The sequence below is a fragment of the Ictidomys tridecemlineatus genome, chromosome 1 (genome assembly GCF_052094955.1).
Source record: "Ictidomys tridecemlineatus isolate mIctTri1 chromosome 1, mIctTri1.hap1, whole genome shotgun sequence".
NCBI classification, from domain to species: domain Eukaryota; kingdom Metazoa; phylum Chordata; class Mammalia; order Rodentia; family Sciuridae; genus Ictidomys; species Ictidomys tridecemlineatus.
Window position 1 is genome coordinate 58,717,534 of NC_135477.1, and position 16,539 is coordinate 58,734,072.

The 16,539-nt window shown below is 36.8% G+C and overlaps 1 long non-coding RNA gene across 3 annotated transcripts in view; it reads left to right on the forward strand.

Annotated features, from left to right (window-relative positions):
• The first annotated feature begins 1,125 nt into the window (after positions 1–1,125).
• The window catches only part of LOC144375947 (uncharacterized), a 257,494-nt gene continuing 242,080 nt past the window's right edge, over positions 1,126–16,539 (forward strand). The window contains exons 1-2 of one of the 3 annotated variants that reach the window (XR_013435858.1): positions 1,126–1,289; positions 4,165–4,261. This is a non-coding gene — a long non-coding RNA (uncharacterized LOC144375947). The remainder of the gene's footprint in view (positions 1,290–4,164; positions 4,262–16,539) is intronic. The other 2 variants (XR_013435856.1, XR_013435857.1) reach the window with 2 other exon arrangements.

The following is a 16,539-nucleotide window of genomic DNA, read 5'->3' on the forward strand; positions in this document are numbered from 1 at the left end:
CATATCTCTTCAAGGTAGGCAGTGAACTAGCTGCATGCTGCCTAATCTCTCTGATAAGGTTTCTGAGATGTTAACAATTGCAGGGACCTGGGTCTGAATGTTTTTGAATATCTGCATTCTTGTAATCAGAAGAATGCTAAATTTCAAAACTGAATCACAGGGTTATCTTTTCCCTGTTTTTTTTTACAGCACCACGAGTACTACCATGAACATAAAAAAATTTAATAAATCAAACCTGGTCCCAATACTGTGAATGGTTTTTAAAATTACAGATCACAATAGTGGTAAACCCCCCCCCACAAAAAAAAGCCTCCTCTATTTTACCTCTTCTTTAATGCGATGCTTGATAGGCACCTGTAAATTATCTGTGTAGCAAATATCCATACAAAGAAAGTTTCAATTAAGATAAGGAGATTGTATTGAAACAGTTCTTTGAAGTAATGTAGTTAATAGCCTGTTTGATTTCTGCTTGTGAGAGAGTAATAACGTGGATTCAAGGCTCCATCAATCACAGAGCAGATGTAAGACTTGAGACACCGACACCCAGGGGAATAGAGGCAAACTCCTGCAGTGCAGGGTCCCTGGGCTAATGTAAAGTAAATACTCATAAACAGATTGAATGTTGTAAGAAGACAATCCATTCAGGACAGTTATAATCATGAAAGCAACTGCTTTATTTATCTATTAAAAAAGCTTGTAGCTGGGACTTGCTGTGTATAAAAGAGGAGGTGGGGGGGGGAACAGTATATATTTTATATGACTCACTATTTCTGGGATCTTTCTTGTACTGAAACACAGGAGCCTATCTATACCCACTCATCTATATTCCTACTGTCTTATTAGCCAGAAATTCAACTCTGTTTTAAGTTATCTGATATATTTAAAAGATAAAAAAATTAAAAATCATTCTCAGCCCTCATGGGGGTGAGGGAGCAGGGACACATTATTCAGTGTCTGTGAATCGTTTCATAAAAAGATCAGGAGGATTAAGTTAGTTCCAAAAACCAGCAGTGACATAATTAGGCAGCTTGGACTATAATAAACAGGATCATTAAAAAAAAAAAAAAAAAAGTACAGTTTGAAGAAAGAAGGCGACCATTTCGAAAATGCAAATCTCTCTGCGAACCCCTGGGCCTCCCCTCCCCCAAATTGCAAAAGACAACTGAAGCATTTTTGACCTTGGCTACAATAATACTTCATGTTTTAGCACTTTAGTCAGCATTTTATCTACTAATTGCTACACACTACCGCATGTGGCTCGAATCTGCCACTGCAGCTTTCTTTCATTGGTGAGTGAATTGCTTGATAAAGACTGGGAATTCAACCTGGCTGTTTCCTTTCTTGCTCCCCCTCCCCGTACCCTCCCCCCCTTTTTTTTCTTTCCTCTTTCAGCTAGAAGCTGCTAATTTTTCCAGAAAATACCACGCGGATCAAAACGGGACGTTGAATGGTTCCCTAATGTCCCTCCAACGAGCCACTTTTGATGATCCCTAGGCAAAAGGGAGGGCAGGGTGGGGGCAGCGGGAATGAGTGGGAAGAAATGGGAGACATAGACTGTTGGGGGACCTTATGCTAGGTGATTCTGAACACTGGTCCCTTAGGAGGTTCGTCGCTGGTTCAAATCTGAGGGTCTCCGGGCTGCATACCTGGGAACCTTGGGTCTCTGGGTCGCTTTCCCCTCTTCCTTGGTCAAGAAGTGGGGTTCGAGGGGATAGCCCTAGATTGTGCAGATTGTTGCGTGGATTAAACAGCGAGCACTGTCTGAGGGTCAGCCACCTGGTCCCACCCCCCTCTAAGCCTGGCGCCATCGTAAGCAGTGGGGTGGGTGGTGATATTAATAAGGTGGCCTCCAGCAGAGCAGGCTCGTCCAGTCTTAGAGCAAAAAGTCTATTGGATTGAAGGAGGATAAGCCAGGTTATATGGGTCATTGCTTTCCAGGAGACATCTAGTGGTCAAAGGTTGAGCTACATCTTAAGTTTGGGGCTCAAATTTGTCCTCAGGCTCCAGGATTGTCTTGGGGGTGGGACTCTAACTCAGATCCTGACAGTAAAGGTTGGTAGCTTCACAAGGACAAGGATGGTGACAGATTTCTCATGGACTTGAAGCCAGACCCAAAACTGTCACAGGGAACTTAAAGGGATCCCAGGGGAAGGGGTCATGTGTGGCCTTTTGTGGGCCCTGGAAGCCCCAACTTCCTCTGTCCACAGTACAGATGGAAACTTCCTATCTTACCTTGATTTTCCTCTTGGTCTGAGATTAATCAAGTATTCAGGGAAGTTGGATTAAATTTGCCAAAGTCATTCCCAGTTACAATAGTAATGCTGAGTCTGTTTGTTTTTTTTTTCTTATTTGTAAATTAAAGCCAAGTCCCACTCTCTCACCTCAATCACAAACATACTTGAACACCCCTTACTTTCAATAATTCATTGCCTTTGAATGCCCTTGACATTTATGAGTTATTTTGTTTAGAACTAACTAAGCTTCTTTTTAAAAAAAATTGTGTGCAGGACAGGGGTACACTGCAGGCGTACATATATGACTTTTGCTAAATTGTAAACTTGTCCCTCCTTCTGGAATATTGTACCCTTGCATATCAAATGTCAGGGTGCTGGCAGAAAGGGTAGTGGTGACTCACAGTCTCCTTGTTCTTCAGACTCATTTGTGATCCTCATATTAATAAATAATTCCAGCAAACTAACCCCCAGCATGGTATTAAAGAAATTGCTGGTAACAACTATCTTAGGTCATACTCAAAACAGAGGTTCCAGCCATCTGAGATTATTAAAACATCTTGCCATACTTGATTTTTTAAAAAGAAGACAAGAAAATGTACAGACATACAGTCTTGGCTGCATTGGGGGACTGTATATTGCCTATTAAAATCTTCTCTGTGCAGTTTCAAGTAGACGTTAATGATGCCTTGTATTTGGTGATTTACAACGTAAAATTGCTTGACAAACATTAAGTAACTCATTATTTAGGAGCAGAGTGGGTATGGTGGGTAAATCACCAGACTGAAAGTCAAGGGAGCCATTCTTCACTGATTTTCTATGTCTCTGTGTCCCTAGCTATAATTATCTACAAGACTTAAACCCTAATTCTGGCTTTGTTGGAATTTCTCAGATAATTGTGGCAAAATTACCCAGACTGGTCATCTATATTGTGGTAGCCCCTTACACTGTTTCGTCAACCAAACACATGGGAGCACGAACCAGTCCCTTAGCTGACTCCACCTACATTTTGCCATGCCACAAACTGATCATTTTATGACTTATTATTGCAGGTTGAAATATATACATGTGGCACGTCACTAATGATGTAAAGAGATCAGTGTACTTCAGAAAAAAAATAATACTAAGAAGAATAATGAGATTAATCCAGTACTCATTTTTGATAAGTTTTGACCAAAATAAAATTGGGTGGGGTTTCCACAAAGAAGGTCAGGGATCAGACGAATCTCTGCAGGGATTACACAAGACAATTCTAAGGATGTGTGGGGATTAGTTCTTTGGACTCCCCATAGCTGATTATCACATTTTTTAGGACTTTTTTAAGCCAGTTATTGAATACATCCATTATTAAATATTAAATTATATAAACTCACAATTAAATAAATTATGTTAAAAAGAAAAAGTAATACATACTAAAAACTCATCAATGTCTAATTATTTTACTATTATATACAATCTTAAGGTTATTTTTTATCTTTTGTATTTTTGTGTTCATAATATCATAAAATAACATGCTAACACTACTGCATATTTCCTCTGTGTTCATTGATATCACATAGGCATCTTTAAAATTGGCTGTAGTGACACCATTTCACTGTGGAATCAACAGATATTAAATGAGGATGTACAGCTTTGATAGTTTAGACTTAAGTGATAGAAAAATGTAAATAATAGATCTTCATGGATTTTTAAATCCTGATTTGACGGGGCCTTGGGAGGCATTCATATTTAATTGAGCAATGTTGGGTGTGTCTATAAGGGTACTTCTGAATGAGACTAACATGTAATTAGCAGACTGAGTGAAGCAGATTCTTCTTCCTAATGTAGATGGGCCCCACCCAAACTGTTGAAGTTCTGTCCCAACTTGAGCTGGGACATTGGTTCTTTTTGGCCTTTAGACTCAAACTGAAGCCTTGGCTTTCCTCATTCTCAGGCCTTTAAATTTGTACTGGAAGTATACATCAGCTCTCCTCAGTTTCCAGATGGGCAAGTTACTATGTTGAGATGCCTCAGCCTCCATGATCGATCATGTGAGTAGATTCTTTATAATAGATCAGCTTCCCATGCACACACATACACACAAAGACATGTATATGTATATGATTATTTTACTGGTTCTGTTTCTCTGGAGAATCCTGACTGATACACAGATTAAACATAAAAGTGTGTCAAAGTCTGTTGCCAAATTTGTTGTGAAGATCACAAAAAAATTGAGGAAATATTTGACAGCTGTTATCTAATATTAGCGAAGAAGTTGCTCATGATATCGATGAAAGAGCGAAACTCTCGGACAATTTTTCACTTTCATCCTACTCCTTATTAGAAATAAAAATATAAGCCAACATTCAACCTGGGACCACACTCAGCTATGAATTGTGGTCATAGGTTAGTCATGAATACAAAAGTTCAGCAAATATCACTGAAAGCATTTTATAAGAGCAAATTGGCTATATGGAACTCAATGAAGAGTGCTGTATGTTTTATCACTATTTGTACATTTATGCTATACTTCCTGTGTAACAATAAAATGTATATTAACTGTATGAACACACTGTATATAAGTATTTAACTAGATCAAGATAGATACACACATAATTCTAAATATCTAGATCCAGATTTGTGTACATATATAATCAAATAAATACATTCATAATTTTTTAAGGTGTGAGGAACTACTTATTTAATGTTTAGAAGTCCATCACTGGCTAGAGGTATCCTTGAGCATGACCTGCAATACCAACTTGTACAGCAGCAATCAGCAAACTACTTCCCACTACCTGCTTTTATATAACTCACAGGCTGGGAACATGTCTCACATTTTTAAATGGTTAAAGATTCACTAGAAGAATACTATTTTGTGACATGTAAAATTATATGAAATTCAAATTTCAGTGTCCATAGATACATTTTATTGGAAATGCAGTCCTGCTCATTCATTTATGTATTCTCTATAGCTGTTTTTGCACTAAAATGGCAATAGTTGAGTAGTTGTGACAGAAACACAATGGCTCTGAAAGCCTAAAATATTTACTATCTTGCCCTTTTCAATAGAAATTTGCTGCTTCTTGTTCAAGAATACATAGGTACATTCCTTGACTAGTAGTAGTAGGCTAGACTAAATGATCTTCTGGAGCAGAGATAATGGAATACTCAGAGTTATATGGGATTCAAATTTTTTACTCAATGTCAAGGAGAGAGACCATGCCATCACAAAAGCCAGAATGAATCATCAGATTGGTTTATGTCCCAACCACTGGACGACAGTGCCTTTCTTTTGTGCTGCTTGTCCTAAAGCACTGTATAATTTTGTTGGGTGTTGTTAAATATTTATCGAGTTTTCTTGTCCAATGTGGTTCACTTACTGCATGTCTGTGTGTGTGATGGGACCCTTCAGGATTAAAGGTGCTATATAAATAGAAGATTATTTTATGACTTGTTATCGCAGGCTGAAATATGTAAATGTGGTAATTCACTAATGCTTTATCTGTGCATATGTATAGGAAACTAGACTGCATTATCTTGCTATTTGAATCTAAAATCATTTATGTTTTTTTAAATGCCCAATCAAAAAATTTTTCAAATGAGGAAAAACAGTGGAGAAAAAAAAAAAACTCCTTTAATGCAATACTTCAGCTGAAAGTTTAATGACACAAAAGGCAGGCAATTCAAAGTTACAGTTCCCACAGCAACTGTAACTCTGCTATATAGCACATTTAGGCATAGATTTCACAGCATGTACTGCAATACAAAATACTCCACACTGGGCATGCAAGGGGGCAGAGTTATGGTTGCTATGGGTACCACGACTTTGAATTTTCAGATTTTTTTGAGAGTTTAAATTCTCAACCAGAACATCACATTAATAGTTCATTTTTTTGCATTGAAAATAATAAAGGTTGTATCACTGTTTCCACTGTCAAACCCATCTCCAGCTCAGTCCTCTGCTTAGTATAAATACCTACCCAAACATATTCACCCTACTTGCTAAAATTAAACACATGACCTCAGTCCAGGGAGTATTTTAGTTTGCAAATTTATATGCAATGACTTTGCCTGGATTAACTAAATTTACTCTCTCGTCCTTTCTCAAAATCACCGATAAATTCAAATTAACCCTCACAGCGTTCTGGTGTATTTTATCTGTTATTCATAGGCTGAGAGAATACGATAATCACATTCATTGTATACGAATGTGTAATGTATATATTTATAATTTATACTCTGTCTACTTCCAAAAAAGAACTCGAGATAGTTAAACCACACAGATTCATTTATTCATTTATTCTTTGAACACACCATGCAATTTAATGTCTTTACACAAATGGTCTTAGAACCCCTTTTCACTTTTAAAAATTACGAAGGTCCTCAGCTTTTGTTTATGGTGGGGATGCCTGTACCTATGAATACCAATACATAGGTATAGATCTCTCCATGTTAGAATTTAAAATTGAAGTATTTGAAATCATTTTTTAATTAACTCACTTTAAAATAACAATAACAAACCCATTACATGTTGAAAAAATTTTTATGGAAAAAAATCCGTCTTTTCCAAAATAATCAAACTTCAGGAGAAGAGATACAATTTTACATTTTTACAAATCTTTTTAATGGAAGATAGCTAAATTCTCATAGCTACTTCTAAATTCCATCTGTTGTGTATTGCAGGCCACAAGATTTCTGAGACTCCACTATACTTTTGTGAGAGAATAAGAATTTAAAAAGCAAATAATGTCTTGGTATTATTGGGATCATTGTTTTGAAACTAAGGACCACCTAAAATTATCTCAGGGATTCCTACAGGTCCCTAGACCACACTTTGAGAACTAGTGTTGATGTATTGCTCATGTTATTATTCCAAGCGTATGTTTTTACCTCATCTACAGGAAAACTCCTATCCATGCTCAAGGCACTAGGAAGAATTAATTGCTTCCTTACCTGTGTCCTTATAGTACTTTATACATATGCCAATTAGACTATTATGTGGCATTATGATTGTATGTTTAAATGTCTGTTGTTCTTAGATTATGTGTTTTCTAAAGGGGAATTATTTCTTATACCTTTTTTTTTTCTAATTTCCTAACAAGGCACCTGGCATTTTATATGTGTAGAATGTAAGAACTCAATTCAATGAGTAATAAGCAAAACTCCCATTTGTTGAGTCCTTAATATGTTAGGAACTGTGTATAACTGTTTCAGATTTAATGCTGTGATAAATAATGTTGTGAAGTTGGCACTGTTATTTTCAATTAAAAAATTTTTTTTTTTGGTACCCAGGGTTAAAACCAGGGTTGGTTAACCAACCACTGAGCAACATCCCCAACCCTTTTTATATTTTATTTGAGACAGGGTCTCACTAAATTGATGAGGCTCAAATTTGTAACCCTCCTGCTTCTGCCTCCTGAATTGCTAGGATTACAGGCATGTACCACTGTGCCTGGCTTATTTTCATATTTTTTTGGATGAAGAAACTAAGACTTGCCTAAGGTTCGATGACTAACATGTGACAGACCATGATGGATCTAGCACCATGCACCATGCTAATAATATAGGAAACAGTAAAAATTAAGAAGCAGAGTCTTTGTCTTAAAGACATTTATAATCTACTTTGGGAAACAAAACATACTGTACAGATAAAAGGCAAGTAATCATATAAAAGTTAGCTAATAGTAGACTATGAAGATCATAATTAAAGCAGTGCCTAGTTAGTAGAAATGGCTACTTACCCAGGGGATTGTTTAAAGTTTTGGAGAATATGTATCTCTGAGAAACCCCTTGTTTTAGAATGCACACCAAAAATATGTGTGTGTTTACAACTTATAGATTTACTATTGCACTGTTACAAGTGTCCTAATATACTTAAAGATATTAATTATAAAGGAATTGAATAGAATGAGGTCATTTGTGTGTGTGTGTGTGTGTGTGTGTGTGTGTGTGTGTGTATTACTTTTCAAAATGCTGGTAAATTATGAATCTCACTTTAGAAAAAAATCATCTTGATGAGTGGTGCACAATTTGGGCTGAAAATTAGCTAATCTGAGGAGTTTTTAAGATCTTATGCCAGAATTCCACCCATCACCAGTCTAGCTAAGGACTGTGGCTCCATTCAAGGGGATTGGTGGGCTACAACCAGAAAAGCTGATATTAAAGGCTGCTTTGATATTTTTATGTAGAAATGTTGAAAAGTTTTGCTTGTGAAGTTGGGCGAGCTTATTTTTAGCATTCCCCCTCATCTAAGTCCATGCTGTATTTTGATGTTTTGAAGCAGTTCCCATCTTGGATATGCCTGGCTTGACAAAGTCTGGGGATGAGAAGCCCTGAGTTGTACTCTGTTCCTGGCTGAGGACTTTTGCTGTCTTTGGGTAGTTTTCAATAATGTTAATCATGGAGGTGGGGATTTTCATTAGTCACAAAATCTTTTGTTTCAGAAAAGTATATTCTTGGAGTCATTACATAGGCCCACAAAGGGAATCATGAAATATCTTGGCAGACATCTTTTAGAATAGCATCCTCACTTTATATACGAGGAAACTGAGACCCATTGATCCTAAATGGAGCTAGATATTATATAGGACAGAGTTCTGAGAAGAAAGGTTTGTGATCCTGGTTGGTGGAGGAAGAGAATGTTGATTGCCATTAGATAAATGGTTCTTAAATATATGCTATGGAATTCATCTTAATAAATGCCTCAGGCCATTGTTGGACGGGTTATATGGGCAGAATAGGGTAGAATAGTGGTGGCTTTTCCATCTTTAGCTGATTGAATAAACACAGCGCTGGGTTTGAACATCTTTAAACAGACTACATAGAGATTTCCAAATTCACTAAACTAGAAAGCCTCCTGAACTCTCTGTTTCACAGTCTTGAATCTGTGATCCAGAATCTTCTTTGTAAATGGGGAAGTTGAAATAGATCAGCTCTGAAGTTCTTTTTGGCCCTCTATGAAACTTCTGGGGATGTGTATATTTCTAGGTAATGTCATCCAAACCTGAGGACACCATCAGAGCACAAAATTGGGTTCTAATAATTTCCCGCTGTGCGGCATAATGGAGGAGAGAAGTATTCTTGCATAATTTGCATTTAAGAATAGAGCTTGGCCCCACTGAACTCGGGGGAAAATGTAGACATACTTTACCATGCCTGCTCAACATGGATTGTTATAGGTGAAAGAACAGCAGAATATGGGAGCTGCTGGACCCAAGGGGACATTGTCAGTAGTGGACCAAGAAAACATCACATTGATGCCTTGTCAAGGCTTAAATTGAGTTTCATGTCATGGAAGCAAAGCATGAAACCATGCCTGTCTCAGTCTTCAGAACACACGAAAATATTGGAAAGGTTCAAGTATGGGTGCTACCATGATATTTCAGACCCTTCTGTGTTTTGTTTATGCCGGTATTTTTTTTTTCTGGATATCTGTCTTGTTCTTTCACTGCATCCATGTAAAGATGTCTAATGCACCAAGTGAAAAATGGAAAATCAGAAACAGTAGTTCACTCTCCTAAGTGCTCATCTAACAATAAACATAACTATTGTCCCCATTTTAATGAAGATGCTGAGGCACAGAAAGGATGAGCCTGAATCCAGAGGCAGAGCCTAGATTCAGACAGGCAGTCAGTCTTAGAGTCTGAACTCTTAACACCTTTTCCCATCTCTTTGACCTCTTGTCAGGGATGTTACAGAAGAAAATATTCAAATATTTGTTGAATGAATGTATTATAAATTTTCATGATTACTTTTGATAAAAAATTATACCAGAAATAAAATTATATTTTGACTTACCAACTTGGCAAGAATTTTAAATAGTAGTTAGTGTTGGGGTGGATGTGAGAAGATGGAATTTGCCCAGCTGGTGAAAGAGCCAATTCGTGCAGTCGCTCTGAAAGACAATTTGGCAGTACAGAATATAATAAGTCGTTTGATACAATGGGCCTCGACAGGATCAGAATTTTTTTTTAATGAATTAATCCTAAGGAAAATTTTCATGAATTAATCCTAAGGAAAATTTTGGTTCACTACATATACACACAAAACAAGATGTATAAAACTTATACCAGAATATTGTTTAAAATATCATAAGTTGGAAACAGCCTAAATAATTGACTATAGGGGGATTAGATAAATAAATCATGGCACAACTCTAATAAAGAAAATAGGCAGATATTAAGAATGTAATAGAATCATGTTTATTGACATAAAAAGATGGTCAAAAAATGTTAAAATTAAAAAGAAAATATTTTTGTACTTAAAATATAAATTAATGTCAACAGTAGAATTAAGGCAGTTACAAATTTCTTCATACTTTTTGGTAGTTTCCAATTTTCCTATAATATATTACTCATGATTTACATAAAAAGAAGAAGAAAATGCCAGAACTTCCTTACTTTAGCCATTGGAGAATTTATGCATGTGTATGAATAATCACCAACTCTAACCAGAGCAAGCTCAAAATTAAATTAATAGCTAACATTTATGAGACACTCATTATGTGCTAGTAGAACTGCTAAATATTTTGAACAATTTCTTTTCATTCTTACAACTCTTAATGATGTGAGCACTCTCAGTCACCCCATTCACAGTTGAAGAAACTGAAACACAAAGAGATTGAGTAACTTGCCCACATTCACTGAGGTGGCAACTTCTAAGAGGATGTGAATAATTTGTAAGAGTCAGAAATAAGGAATAAACTTGCCCCTTGGGTGTTAAGGTACTACTCTTGGGGGTAGGAACATTAAGTAGCTAACTCAACACATTAGATCAGTTTTTCTGGTTAAAAATAAAACCATCCATTATAGAGATTGAGCCCTGAGGGAACTGGGATGGGTAAATAACTACATTGTTTGATTTTTGACCGGGCAGTTAACTTTTCTGCCAAATAGAAAGAACTTTACTGCAAGATTTTTTTTTTTTTAAATTGGGTGGGACTGCAGAAGGTATCCTATCTGACTATCTGAGGAATAACTTGAAAGTAAGTCAGTTCTATGCAATTCACTTTTGGTAGTTTAGAGATTTTGCTTCTTTGGGAGGTGGCTAGGCACTCTCTTTAAGTTATGTTTGCATAGCACTTAGCATAAGAATGAGAAAACATCAATTGTATAAATCAAAGAATGGGCTAGATAAGTGACTTAGCCCCAAGGACAGAGAAAAGATTCAGTGACTAGGCTACAAAGAAAATGTGCCTGGTGCCCTAACACCTGGATCTCTGCCTAACCTCAGGACACTTCTAGACACCAAGGAGTTGCTTTGCTTTTGTGCTTGATGACCACTCTATTACACATGGCAGCAATCAGGATTTTGAAAGGATAGAAAAACCTTGATGACTGTCACTCTTCTGCTCATAACTTTTTATGTTCCTGGAATCCCTCTGCTTCTCCTTCCCACTCCCATTATGGAGACCCAACTCAAGGATCCCCTTTTCTATGAAGAAGTCTGTGGTGATAACAACTGAGAATGATCTCAGTATGCCTGGAACTCCATAGAAAGCTTGTCTGTCTTTTTTTTGGCTGTGATATTTGAAATAAATGTATCATCATATTCCTCTACCTTTGAGGGACAGGAATTCTATTAAATAATAACAATGACAAAACAATGGTAATCACTAGCCTGGCTTAAGCCTGCTTCTTTCAAGCCTAGTGGTTTGAGGTAGACTTCACCTACAAGACTTCACCTACAAAACCTTCAGTATCTGATGATTTCAGTGGTTTGAAAAGTCCAGTGCATCAAGAACTTATTCTGTTCATGCAGTTGAATTAGCTTCTAGTTCAAGTCCAAAAGGCAAAAGACATTGGTTGTAGGCTTAGTTCAATCATCACTAGGAACAGAGTTATATTCAGAGCCTCAGTTGCCTCATCTGTCAATAGGAAATGATACAAAGCCACTCATATCTGATAGAACTATTGTGAGAACAAAATTAATTAAGAGATACAAAAAGTCTTTAATAGATAAAGGCTCTAGGCAAAACCAAGGCATTATGTGACATTGTTGTAAAACTCAAACCCAATCTTGTGTTGCAGAAGAGATTGCAATGGTAAGGATGGGTGGTCAATACTGAGGATTCACATGTGATCGATGAGACCAACTGTCTGTGGAAATGACATTCACTAAGGAAAAGCCTGAAGGGCTGAGGGGGGTCACAGGGAGATGAAGACAACTCATATTTAATCAAGGAAGAATATTCATATTGTTGGCTAATGGAATTCTGGCAGTTCTTTCTAAAGTGCTACCTGAAGTTTGCTCTGTGAAACAGGTTTCTTAGGAAGAAAAATGGGTCAAATATACTTGGGTTAGACAAAATAAAATAGGATTTTTCACTCCCAGCCTTGAGAATGCTAACAGGATTCTTCAAAAGTGGGAGAGGCAGGAAGTCTTAATCATCTCAAGGGGCAGCAGCCTGGCCAACGCTGAAACTCAACCCACTGTATTATATCAGACTGAATGGAGTAGGTGCTCATGATATCTGCTTGGAGTTTCTGAAATGAGAAGCCAAAGAGGGAGATTTGAGTGATATTTATCCAGCATTATAAAAACAAAGGAGACTTTGATTTGGGTAGTCTTGGGAACTTTGGTTCTAGGAAATTAGGACTTTGTTATGAGGGAGGAGGTTAATCAAGAACTTTTAGGTCTGGGAGAAATTCCCCTTCAGACAACTGCTACCTTTGCCCCAATTCTAGGTGCAGTCAGTGCCCTTCTGATTACCTGTCCTGGGGAGGAGTCTAAATGATGGGCAATAGCAGCCAGGGGAAAAAAAAATCCCTACAAATTAAAAATGCTTATAGCAGTGTTCATTTTTATTTAATTGATAAAATAAATAATTCCAAAATTAATACATTTACTTTCAAATGGAAGAAATATAGAGTAGAAGAAAGTGGGTATTTCTTCTCCACCTATTCTCAAGCCATTTACTGGAATATAGTACAGACATACTGCATTTGAAAGAAGCCAGTTTGTAATATCTATAGGTATTTAACCAGTGCTCCATGGCTGGACATTTAGGTAGTTTCAATTTTCCATCTTTATAATAGGTGTTATAATCAACTTGGACGTTTATTTTTGTGCAAGTACTTTCTGTGAGATAGATACATAGAAGTGAAATTGCCATGACAACATGTAAGTAAATTTACAATTTGGCTATGTACTGCCAAATTAGCCCAGAAAAGATGGTACCAATTTATACTTCCAACAGGAATATATGAGAGTTGCTTATGAGTTTGACCAGTTGCTAGAGACAGATCATGTCTGCAGAGGTGACAAAATTATTGATCTACACTGCAAAGGCTCAGAATGTTGATGATGAAAGAGCTGCTCCCATGGAGAATCTGGTCTAGGTGGTCCACAGGTCACCCTAAGCAACAGTGACCTCACATCTCTCTTTAACTGAAACTGGCTCTCAAAGTGTATTACATTGCACATCAATTTCCTTTGAAAACCCTTATTAATTGCCATGGGGAGGGGAATTAAAGACCTCAAAACATCCCCTCCTTTGTAACCCAAGATCTGAATCAGTTAGAACCAGGCAAGAGAGTAAGACAGAGAGATCAATATATAACTTTCTTTTTTTATTGTTAAAGTGAATATTGAAGAATGTGAGTTATAACTGCTGCAAAGTGAACTTTCTCATTCGTCACCTGACATTATAGGAAGCATAGCCAGTCTCAGGTAGCAATAGACTACTGCAGATCTCCCTGAAGGCCAAGGAGAAATGGTCAACGAACAGCTGTTTGAGAAGAATCAAGAGCACATGTAGGACAGCGAACACTCGCCCAGCGAGAGGGCCCAGCAACCCACAGCTAGCATTCCTTTCAAAGCTCACCAATCAGATTATATCTCTTTTCCTTCCCTCAGAAAGAATAAATGAGAAGAAGGAGGGACACAAGGAAACACCAAGAGTGTTCCTTCCACAGGAAGGAAGCATCAAGAATAGAAGAGATTCAGGCCCCTTCTGCTGCCCCTCCCATCCCAAAGGGAGTGTCTGCCTAGAACCTTTGTAGAAAAGAGTTCCATGGTTGATTGGTAATGTCTTCCATGGGTGAGGGGGTTGAGGCTTAAGGCACATTTGTCATACATTTTCAATCTTGCAATAATTATGCAATGAGTAAGATGCGATTAGTATAAAAGTTAAGTGCAATTGTGTCTTCTAAATTATAAAAGGGTTTCAGTACAAACAAACTAGCCTCACAGACTTTCTGTCTCTATTTTCTGAGTGTTCTGAGTCTCTCTTCTATAGCAGGGTGGAGAGATAGTCTGCTCCCAAATAATTCATAACAGTCTAGGTCTTTATACCTTTTGGTGCTATTCCCAGTACAGAGCTGATATTTTTATTGTAATGGATCATAATTAAGAACTCGTGTATCCAAATCTTTAGTTTTTGAAATGAGTTAACAGAGGCAGAAAAGAAGAAGAAAAAGAAGAACCAAAAGTCAATTTTTGCCAAGTAGCCAAGAATAAAATTAGTAGTGGAAAAAATCATATTTTCAAGCTATTAAGAATTTACTATAAACACTGGAGCATTTAAATACAACAAAACTAATTTTTGTCTTTCTAAACTCTTGGCATTTTCTACTTTGTGTTCTTTTTGATGTTCTTTCTTAAATAAAATTTTATTTATTTTAAATTTTGCATGCAGACACTTTCCATTTGCAGTACTGAGGAGACAATCATTTTTTTTTATTTGATTGGGTGACTTTGGTGCTAAAGAACGGAGCCAGATATGACATTGTCCAATTAAGCTGGATTTAAAAAATGAAGGAGCTGCATAATAGGAAAATAATACCTGCTTGGAGGGGTGAAGTTAAGGAATAGGAGTAAAATAGGGTGTATTGAGGAGAAAACATTGGGAAGATGAAGAGAAGAACTTTTGATTACCATATTTCCTGTTGACCCTTTATCATTTTTGGCTTTTTCCCATATTCAACCAATAAATGGCTGCTACCTGGGGTGGGACTTAATTAACATGCAAGTGAAGTAAGCCCCTCCCTAGAAACCTAAGTCCCTTCTCCTTTAGACTGGTATCTCTTGACCTCAGACTTTGGCATGTTTTTCTTCTGATTTTCACCTGATTAATTTGCTATTTGCATTGTCTCCTTATTTATTTATGTGACTCATTTTTGAAAGTATTTATGAATGAGTTAAAATCAGTATTCACTTGCCGTAAATAGAGGTGATCACAAAAGTAAGTACGATGAAACCAAAACATTATTAAACTTTATTTCAAAATAAAAAGTGAGAATCAATTAATAATAAGCATGATAATTTAACAAATGTCTATACCCACAATAAATTCCTGAGAAATGAGAAAAAAATAGGAAATAGAGCCATATGTTCATAGTCAGTAATGGCAGGATATTTAAACTTATCATAGCTTGTTTTCACCTAAAATAATTTCATAGTCTATAGTTTGAGAAACAGACTTTTTCACAGAGGCAGTGAGGTGTGATAGGAAAAGCTTGGAATTTCCAGTCAGACTATACTGATTTTGATTTCTAGTTCCAGTTATAACTGGTCTCTTACAGTAAAAGTAGGTAGATACTATCTACTTCATAGGGCTGCTGTGAGGCCAAACTGTAATTGTATTGGAAAGCATTTAGGACATACTTAGGTAATTTCAGTTTTATTCTTTTCTACCAATATGATATTTGTAGAATATCTCCAGTTTGGGTGTATTTTTTGTCTTGGGTAGAGAAAGGCATAACAGAACATAGCATTACAGAATTTGAAGAAATAGAAGGCATTGCTCAGAAAAAATAAACAACATTTATGGGCTGCATTTATTTGCCATTCAAAGTAAAAATAGCTTTATTGAGTCCCTTGGGAAAAATGTACCATCTTACAACTTACATTATCTACTTCATTGACTAGAAGAATGTCAATGATAAAATTTTCACAGTTTATAGTCATTCAGTGTTAATATCTGGGTATATTTGAGAAGCAGCAACAGAAGTAGTGTTCTAATTCTTTTGCCTTGAATTCAAAGTGAGGCCAGTGAAATGCAGGGACCTCTGGGCCTCAGTCTTCCCTCATTTAGCAGCTCATTGCTTTCCTCACTGGGAGGAAACAGACCCAGAGTGTCAAGTATTCCCATGACATTTTTAAAAAATCATGTATAGTGAGAACACAGAGGTTTACCCAGTATACACCTCCACTAAATGCTTATTATTAGTTAACCGATATCAATTGGCACTATTTCATAGTATTTTAGAATAACAGCATGTTCTGTTCAGAAGGAAATGCAGGGTCAGGTAGTTGTAAGGAGTGATGTGGGTCTGGGGGCATTGGCGGAATCAGGGAAGATGAAGCTATCTGGAAAGCTGGCACC